We start from the raw sequence: 9,749 nt of genomic DNA on the forward strand, positions 1-9,749 counted from the left end.
GTCCTGCAAGGTTTGGTGGGTCCACCGTTATAGGTCAATGATCTAGATGACGGAATTGATGATTTGGTGGCCAAGTTTCCAGATGATAGGGAACGAAAGGGTTAACATATGGGGACTGTTTGATGGCTCCTAGCCTGTACTCGCTGGAGTTCAGAAGAATGAGGAGGATCTCATTAAAACCTACCAAATATTTTAAAGCTGAGAGTGGATGCTAAGAGAATGTTTTCAATAGTAGGAGAGTCTAGGAGGAACAGAGAGCTCAGCCTCAGAATAGCAGGACATCACTATAGAACAGCAATGAGGGTGGTGAACTTGTGGAATTCACTACCACAGAAAGCTGTGGAAACACATTAATGAGTATATATAAAGTACAAGTTGACAGGTTCTTAATTAGTAAGGGTGTCAAAAGTTACAGGGAGAAGGCAGGAGAATAGCATTGAGAGGAAAAATAAATAAGCCATAGTTGAATGGTGGAGCAGGCTCAATGGGCCAAATGGCTTTAATCTGCTCTTACATCTTATATCTCTGATTAAACTCAAAGATAATTAATCTAAAGGGTTAACTGTCTCCTGGAACACAGGACAGGAAACAATCCCACTCCCTGATGCATCACATTGTCATAAGGACTGGACATCAACTCATCAATTTGGAGTTGAAGCTCTTGAGATAGGAAACACCGTCTAAGGATAGGTCAGTCTGAATACAGCGGGACCCACATGTTGAGACTACAACACACGGCTTGCCCAGCCTGTTAAATTTTGTTTTTAATTAATCAGTTTGCATTTAATTATGTATTAACATCCTCCAATCAAAAGGACCTGGCAGAAATACTCACCAATCACACATTTGCTGTCCTGTGATGTCACAATTGGCACTGATTGGCAGGAACAGGTAATGGCTAGGCCTGTGCTGCTCCCCTCACTCAGAATCCCTTTTTTTTTACACAACCACACAGCCCCTCAATCTTTTCAGAATATTTAAGCACCCCACATAAAAGTTGCTGGTGAACACAGCAGGCCAGGCAGCATCTATAAGAAGAGGTACAGTCGACGTTTCTGGCATCCTACTCATTTCCAATATGCAAAAGGAAAAAAAAACAACTTGATCAGTCTTCATTATTATACACCTCCTCAAATTCTCCAAGTCTTCAATATGAACTTCAATATTTACACTTTTGTACATGTACAAATATTGTACCGACCTAATGTTATCTTATAGCTTTTTAAAATTTGTCTGTCATCTTCAAAGATCTGTGTGCAACAAATTACAAGAAAGTTGTCAATGAATTATTCACACAAATCTACATTCTGCATGTCATAAGTTTATGTTGATGTCAAAAGGCAAGATAATTGCAATTTTAAAAATAACTACAAAGTTTCCAAAAAGACCAGTTTTGAATACTTATTCTAGACTGTTCTCTCACATTTTCTTTTTAAAACTTGTAATTCAACCTCTGACTTATTCTGTTCAAACTGAAGCCTGCATTCTGCCTTTCAGAATGTCCCTCACAGCAGAAGCACTGGCTTTTGCCACTTCTACCAGTGTTTAAGTCCACTTTTAATTTCACACTTGAAGATGGCTATATGGGGAAGTGTTCAATGGGAACTGTTGATGAAACTATCCTGTGCAATTACATTGTGCACTGATAATCTATTTCCATCACCATTCCCTTCGTATATCAACTTTGACACAGCTGACACCACCATGATTGTGCAGCTAAATGGGACCAAACCTGATTACTCTCATCCAATTATTACTCAAAAATTATCTGGAATGCTTGATTGGAAGCAAATTCCAGTGTTTGTCATCTCTAGGATCATTTAAAGATTGAACTTTGCATTACAGTACCACCCTCGGTGCCTTCCAATTCCTCATCTACATGCCAGCTTCTAGAATATTAAACAACACAAGTTCTAAACACAATCTGGCAACACCCAGATCTATCCCAATACTGTCTTGTTTAATAGCTTCAACACTTGCGATTTGTCACAATGCTTCTTTTGTATCCATAGTATGAGAAACAGAAATTTACTCTGTCCAAATATTGGAGCAGAAAAGCAATTATTTCTGGTACCAGAACTCTGCCTCTTGCCTCTCACTATTCCACATTCCATCTCCATAATATGGTCAAATCTGCTTCTGCCCTGGCTTGTCTGTGCAACACCTTCTGAATAAAAATCTCCAATCTTAGTTTATTTCAAGATGCAAGAGTATGTACCATGTACAAAATTAAAGGTGACAAACCAACTGCAGCTTCTGATTGATATTATTTATCAGCTTCTGACAATTATAATTATCCTCTTACACCTAATATACAAGTTAACTCTAGCTCTCCTTCACTTTTGGAGAATGATGTTTCATTTTATTTTGCCTCTCTGGTATTATTTATTTTTTGTGCCCTTGTTAGCAACTATTTTCCAAATTAAATTTTGAGCTGGGGAAGTTCAACTTCAGTGAAGGCAACCACTCTTCAATGCTAAACAACTTTTCTAATTCAAAGTTAAGTCTTGAGGACTTGTAGTTGGCCTAGGTAGAAGATGTAATGCTATGCCTTGAACATCCTTCTGCAAAAATTTTCATGTTTGTTCTGCTCTTTCCACTTTAAATTACCAAACATCATGTTTGGTTCCTATAGAGGCCTCCTCCCATTAGATTGACGATCACATTGGTGCTGCTTCCTGCTCTTGTGCAAAACTCTTATAGAGTTTCTTGATCTAGGCTGACAATTCCATGCTACTCTCATCTTCACATGGTCAATTACTGTCTCCTCCCTTCCTTGCCTTTCTGTCTGCAATACAGGGCACGATCAAGAACCATTATCCATTAGAAGCCCTCTATCCCCACAGTTATCTTGACTACACTTCCTATGATGGTTCCTGCAAGAACTCCATTCCAATCTTCTATTGTTCCTAGCTCTGTTACATCTGTTCAGATGAAGACACCCTCCACATCTTCAGTGCTTCTGAGATATCTCCCTTCTCCTTTACGTGCACTTTCCTCTTCATCACAGATGAAGGGTTCTCAACCACACCGACACCATTGCTTCATTTCTGCTCTCACCCCATCTCTTTCCACCCAGATAAAAAAAAGTGTTCTTGTCCTTGCCAACCCCACATTCAATGGGTCACCCTGTATAATTTCCACTACTTCCAAAAAGTTTATATCCTCAAATAGATCTTCCCCTCTCCTATCTGTATTCCAGACTGGTCCCTCCACAATTTCATGCTTCACTGTCTTATTTCCAGCCACTTCATTGTTCATTGCACTAAGCAGACTTTATAACTGTCCTCTTGGCATGTCCCTTCCATAAACCCAAGGACCTAAACAATTCCATGTATTTCTTCCTAATTAGTGATCACACCATAGTCTCAGCTATATTTGCAAAAAAAAACAAATATGAAATGGATATATGCAATGCAGAACATCTCTGTCCAGTCCACAAGAACAATCTTGAACTTCCAGTTTCCTGTCACTTTAATTCTCCATCTCATTCCCACTCTGACCTTTCTGTCTTTAGCCCTTGATATTGTTCCGGTGATGTTCAAGGCACAGCATCTCATTTTCTACCAAGGCCTGCTACTAGTCCTCAAGACTCAACTTTGAATTAGAAAAGTTGTTTAGCATTGAAAAGTGGTTGCCTTCACTGAAGCTGAACTTCCCATCTCAAAATTTAATTTGGAAAATGGTTACTGACAAGGGCACAGAAATAAATAACACCAGAGAGGCAAGCCCAGAATTATAGAAAAGGGGAGAGAATTATTGAAAATATGAAAGACAAATTTAGCTCGAACATCAGGAAGATCTGCATATTTATTGTCCCAAATTACAGCTACAAAGGTTCATGGGGAAAACATTTCCAGCAGAAGTTATTCCAAATAACAATGAATAAGAAGCAGTGTAATGCTCGACATTTTGCTTCAATGAAATAAGCCACTCTTTTGACAGGAGAACAAAGGAAATCCAAGGATAACCATGTGCTCTAACATTACTCTGAATGGAAGGCAATTGAATTGGAAAAATATCCGTATCCCGATTAGCAAACTGTAATATCAATAACAAAGCCACTCCATGGCATCGAACAGGTTTTATGCCAAACTAGTAGTGAAAAGCAGCCTCTAACCATTACTTTTAAATTGTCTGTAAAGGAGACTTTAAGGAACTGAGAGAAAGTAACTTGAGTGTTCCATGGACAAATCCACCTGGACAAATTTAGATTGACTCTACAAATTTTTCCTTAACATATGAGTCAAAATATGTTGACCACAGCAAATAAATCAGAACATAAATACTGTTCTAAAGCAACTGTAACTACCATGACCTCAACAACATAGAACATAGAGTAGTACAGCACAGTACAGGCCCTTCGGCCCACAATGTTGTGCCGACCCTCAAACCCTGCCTCCCATATAAGCCCCCACCTTAGATTCCTCCATATACCTGTCTAGCAGTCTCTTAAACTTCACTAGTGTATCTGCCTCCACCACTGACTCAGGCAGTGCATTCCACGCACCAACCACTCTCTGAGTAAAAAACCTTCCTCTAATATCCCCCTTGAACTTCCCACCCCTTACCTTAAAGCCATGTCCTCTTGTATTGAGCAGTGGTGCCCTGGGGAAGAGGCGCTGGCTATCCACTCTATCTATTCCTCTTAATATATTGTACACTTCTATCATGTCTCCTCTCATCCTCCTTCTCTCCAAAGAGTAAAGCCCTAGCTCCCTTAATCTCTGATTATAATGCATACTCTCTAAACCAGGCAGCATCCTGGTAAATCTCCTCTGTACCCTTTCCAATACTTCCACATCCTTCCTATAGTGAGGCGACCAGAACTGGACACAGTACTCCAAGTGTGGCCTAACCAGAGTTTTACAGAGCTGCATCATTGCCTCGCGACTCTTAAACTCTATCCCTCGACTTATGAAAGCTAACACCCCATAAGCTTTCTTAACTACCCTATCCACCTGTGAGGCAACTTTCAGGGATCTGTGGACATGTACCCCCAGATCCCTCTGCTCCACCACACTACCAAGATCCTGCCATTTACTTTGTACTCTGCCTTGGAGTTTGTCCTTCCAAAGTGTACCACCTCACACTTCTCCGGGTTGAACTCCATCTGCCACTTCTCAGCCCACTTCTGAATCCTATCAATGTCTTTCTGCAATCTTCGACAATCCTCTACACTAACTACAACACCACCAACCTTTGCGTCGTCTGCAAACTTGCCAACTCACCCTTCTGCCCTCACATCCAGGTCATTAATAAAAATCACGAGAAGTAGAGGTCCCAGAACAGATCCTTGTGGGACACCACTAGTCACAATCATCCAATCTGAATGTACTCCCTCCACCATGACCCTCTGCCTTCTGCAGGCAAGCCAATTCTGCCACCTGGCCAAACTTCCCTGGATCCCATGCCTTCTGACTTTCTGAATAAGCCTACCGTGTGGAACCTTGTCAAATGCCTTAGGAGTTGTTAGACATGATCTGCCCTTCACAAAGCCATGCTGACTGTCCCTGATCAGACCATGATTCTCTAAATGCCCATAGATCCTATCTCTAAGAATCCTTTCCAACGGCTTTCCCACCACAGACATAAGGCTCACTGGTCTATAATTACCCAGACTATCCCCAATACCTTTTCTGAACAAGGGGACAACATTTGCCTCCCTCCAATCCTTTTTTTCTTCACATAATTGACGAATGCCTTGGGGTTTTCCTTTACCCTACTCGCCAAGGCCTTCTCGTGCCCCCTTCTTGCTCTTCTCAGCCCCTTCTTAAGCTCCTTTCTTGCTTCCCTATATTCCTAATAGACCCACCTGATCCTTGCTTCCTAAACCTCATGTATGCTGCCTTCTTCCACCTGAATAGATTTTCCACCTCACTTGTCACCCATGGTTCCCTCACCCTACCATTCTTTATCTTCCTCACCGGGACAAATTTATCCCTATCATCCTGCAAGAGATCTCTAAACATCGACCACATGTCCATAGTACATTGCCCTGCAAGACCATCATCCCAATTCACACCTGCAAGTTCTAGCCTTATAGCCTCATAATTTGTCCTTCCCCAATTAAAAATGTTCCTGTTCTCTCTGATTCTATCCTTTTCCATGATAATGCTAAAGGCAAGGGAGCGGTGGTTACTGTCCCTCAGATGCTCACCCACTGAGAGATCTGTGACCTGACCCAGTTCATTACCTAGTACTAGATCTAGTATGGCATTCCCCCTGGTCGGCCTGTCCACATACCGTGACAGGAATCCGTCCTGGACACACTTAACAAACTCTGCCCCATCTAAACCCTTGGAACTAATCAGGTGCCAATCAATATTAGGGAAGTTAAAGTCATCCATGATAACAACCCTGTTATTTTTGCACCTTTCCAAAATCTGCCTCCCAATCTGCTCCTCTGGATCTCTGCTGCTACCAGAGGGCCTATAGAATACCCCTTATAGAGTAACTGCTCCCTTCCTGTTCCTGACTTCCACCCATACTGACTCAAAAGAGGATCCTGCTACATTACCCACCCTTTCTGTAGCTATAATAGTATCCCTGACCAGTAATGCCACCCCTCCTCCCCTCCCCCCCCATCCCTTTTAAAGCACTGAAATCCAGGAATATTGAGAATCCATTCCTGCCCTGGTGCCAGCCAAGTCTCTGTAATGGCCACTACTCATAATTCCATGTATGTATCCAAGCTCTCAGTTCATCACCTTTGTTCCTGATGCTTCTTGCATTGAGGTACAAACACTTCAGCCCTTCTACCTTACTGTCTTTACACCGTTTATTCTGCTTCTCTTTCCTCAAACCTCTCTATATGTTAGATCTGGCTTTACTCCATGCACTTCTTTCACTGCTCTATCGCTCTGGGTCCCATCCCCCTTGCAAATTAGTTTAAACCTTCCCAAACCATGCTAGCAAACCTACCTGCAAGGATATTGCTCCCCCTCGAGTTCGGGTGCAACCCATCCAACCTGTACAGGTCCCACCTTCCCCAGAAGAGATCCCAATGATCCAAAAATCTAAAACCCTGCTCCCTGCACCAACTCCTCAGTAAATATATTGTTTGATTAAGCAAGATTTGTTATTTATATAATAGTTTGTGGGTTATATATAAAAGTAATTAAATGGCATACGTCATTATGCCAGTACATATTGGACACTTACAGTGATTCCACAAAATGAGTTTGAACGGCATTTCAAAGATGCTAAACTGATGTCTACTGATATCCAACTTACACTGGAGAAGAGCTGACATTTGTAACAGAGAAATACAACAACCAACAAGCCACATTGGGCTTGTATGTGGTAAAAACATGGGGGGGCGGGCAGCATTGTGGGGTCATGATTGACTGAGTCAACTACAACTTGATTGGAGATCCATCCACCATTAGCATACCACACCCCCTGCAGCAGAATCAACTGAAAGTCAATTAAGAAAGGTATCAGATGATGTCACAGCAATGTTCATGGATAGCTTTGGAAAACTCAAACATACCAAGAGTAAAATAGTGTTAAATGAAAATGCCACATGTAAGTTTTGCAATATCCATTTGGTTCCTCATACCAGCTGTGATAAAGCAGCCAGTGAGCTAAACTGCATGGAAACTGAAGGAATTCTTTCCAAGGTTGAGTGAAGCCCATGGGCAATCCCATGGTCCCAGTAGCCAAGAAAGAGTCTGCCAGAATCTGTGGTGATTTTAAGGTCACCATCAACCCAGTACTGAAAGTAGATCAATGTCCTCTGCCCAGAGTAGAGGATATCTTAGCAAACCATCCAGGAGGGAAACACTTCAGTAAAGTGGACTTAGCTGGGGCCTACCTACAGATGTAGATGGAAGAAGGATCCCATTTGTTTTTCACCAAAAACACTCACAAAGGGTTTTATCGCTATTATAGGCTTATTTTTGGAGTAGCATCTGCACCTGCACTCTGGCACAAAGCTATGGATCAGGTGCTGCAAGGCTGGATGACATTACTGTTGCTGGAAAGGATGACAAGGAACATCTCCTAAATCTCAAAACAGTGTTAAGAAGATTAGAAGATTATGGGTTTAGAGCATGACACAACAAGTGTAAGTTCTTTAAATCAAGCATCACTTACTGTGGTCATACCATTGACACACAAGGATTACACAAACGTGCTGAGAAAATTCAAGCAGTGGTAGATACTCCAAGGCCAAAGTCACAGTTACGGTACTTTTTTGGGATGTGTCAAGTTCTATAACTAGTTCATGTCAAACTTGCCTACTGTGCCCCAACCCTTGAATTCACTACTAGAGATTGGGAAGAAATGGCAATGCGCAAAGCAGTGTGAGGTGGCTTTCCAAAAAGACAAAGGAAATGGTGAAATCAAACACCATACTGACACATCATGATCCACATCATCCAGTGAAGCTTATCATACACTGTTTGGGATGCCAATACATTTAAAAGAAAGGTGTCCAGATCAATCAGAACCACTTTTTGCAGTCCCAGAGTCAACTCATTCAACCACCATGGAGTTTACTTCACAGCCACAAGTCTCTCCTAGCAAGCAGAGTAACTTCCACCTGCCTTGTCAGGAAAGACATCATCCACAAGAGTAAGAAATCCTCCATAATGATTAAATCTTTAGGTCTGAATGAGACAATTTAAAATTTACTCGGTTGTGGCTGCCTATATATTGTGGATGTATATTATACCCTGTTGTGTATTTAACATTTCAGTAATATTTGAGTACTGTAAATATATTGCTTGATTAAACATTTATTACTTACATAATGCATTGCAGTTTATATGTAAAAGACATACGTCATCAAGCCTCACCCATTCTGGGTTCCTATCTTTTGCTTATGGTTTGGAAGTACAAAACATAACGCTTCCACCGGTGCTGACATTTGACCAACCATCTGAACAATTTTGTCTTTCTTTCACCTCCTTTTCTTAATTAGTAGGCTACCACTTGCTGCAGCCTTCCAATCTCTGGGAATTGTTTAAGAACCCATGTTCAATAACTGATGCATCCACTAACACCAGGGAATTCTCTTTCAAAACCTGCAGATGCAAGTTATTAGGTCCCGGGGATGTATTACTTAGCAATCTCATCAATGTTCCACGACTAATTTTTCACTAATACACATTCCTGAGAGCTCTTCATTGTGCAGTGGGGGGCAGGGAGCTGTGACGGGGAGACGTGGGTTCGGACAGAGGAGTGGTGGCGGGTACACGGCGTGGGGGTGGCAGTGAATAGGGAGTGGACAGGTGAGGGTGCCGGGTTCGGGGCAGGACAATTCCCGCACCCCTCATTGTGCCCTCAACCTCCCCCCCCCCGCCCCTCACCGCGCAGGCGCACCCCCGACCACCTCTACCTGTGCCGCGCACCGCTGCCAGTGCCTCCCCCGTTCCTGCACAAAGCGGCCGAAGCGCGACAGCCCAGCGATCGGCTGAGTGCGACCGGGCCGGGACGTTACCCTGGAGCCCGCGGATCGCATGCAACAGGCCCGAGCTCCGGCGTCCGTGCTGCTATGAATGAGGACGGCAACGGCCACCGCTTTCTCCTCCCCATCGGCCTCTGACAAACTGTCACCTCTCACCCGGAAACGGAAGCAGCCTTCTGCCGGATTGACATGTGCCGGTTGGCGCCCTTCTCAACTCGTGTGGAGAAGGGGGGAGGCTTCTCCTCATGGCGCACGAAACTTTAACCGAGTTTTTGAAATGATGGCCAAGAGCAACAAATTAAATATCGTATTGTAAAGAAGAAACTTACACATC

At 42.7% G+C, this 9,749-nt stretch overlaps 1 protein-coding gene across 2 annotated transcripts in view; it reads right to left on the bottom strand.

Annotated features, from left to right (window-relative positions):
- The window catches only part of LOC134357456 (zinc finger and BTB domain-containing protein 5), a 36,437-nt gene extending 26,889 nt beyond the window's left edge, over nucleotides 1-9,548 (bottom strand). For both annotated transcript variants that reach the window (XR_010020630.1, XM_063069057.1), the window contains exon 1: nucleotides 9,347-9,548. The gene's annotated coding sequence lies outside the window, so the exon portion shown is untranslated. The remainder of the gene's footprint in view (nucleotides 1-9,346) is intronic.
- Between the last annotated feature and the right edge of the window lie 201 nt (nucleotides 9,549-9,749).

Source organism: Mobula hypostoma, chromosome 16, assembly GCF_963921235.1.
Source record: "Mobula hypostoma chromosome 16, sMobHyp1.1, whole genome shotgun sequence".
NCBI classification, from domain to species: domain Eukaryota; kingdom Metazoa; phylum Chordata; class Chondrichthyes; order Myliobatiformes; family Myliobatidae; genus Mobula; species Mobula hypostoma.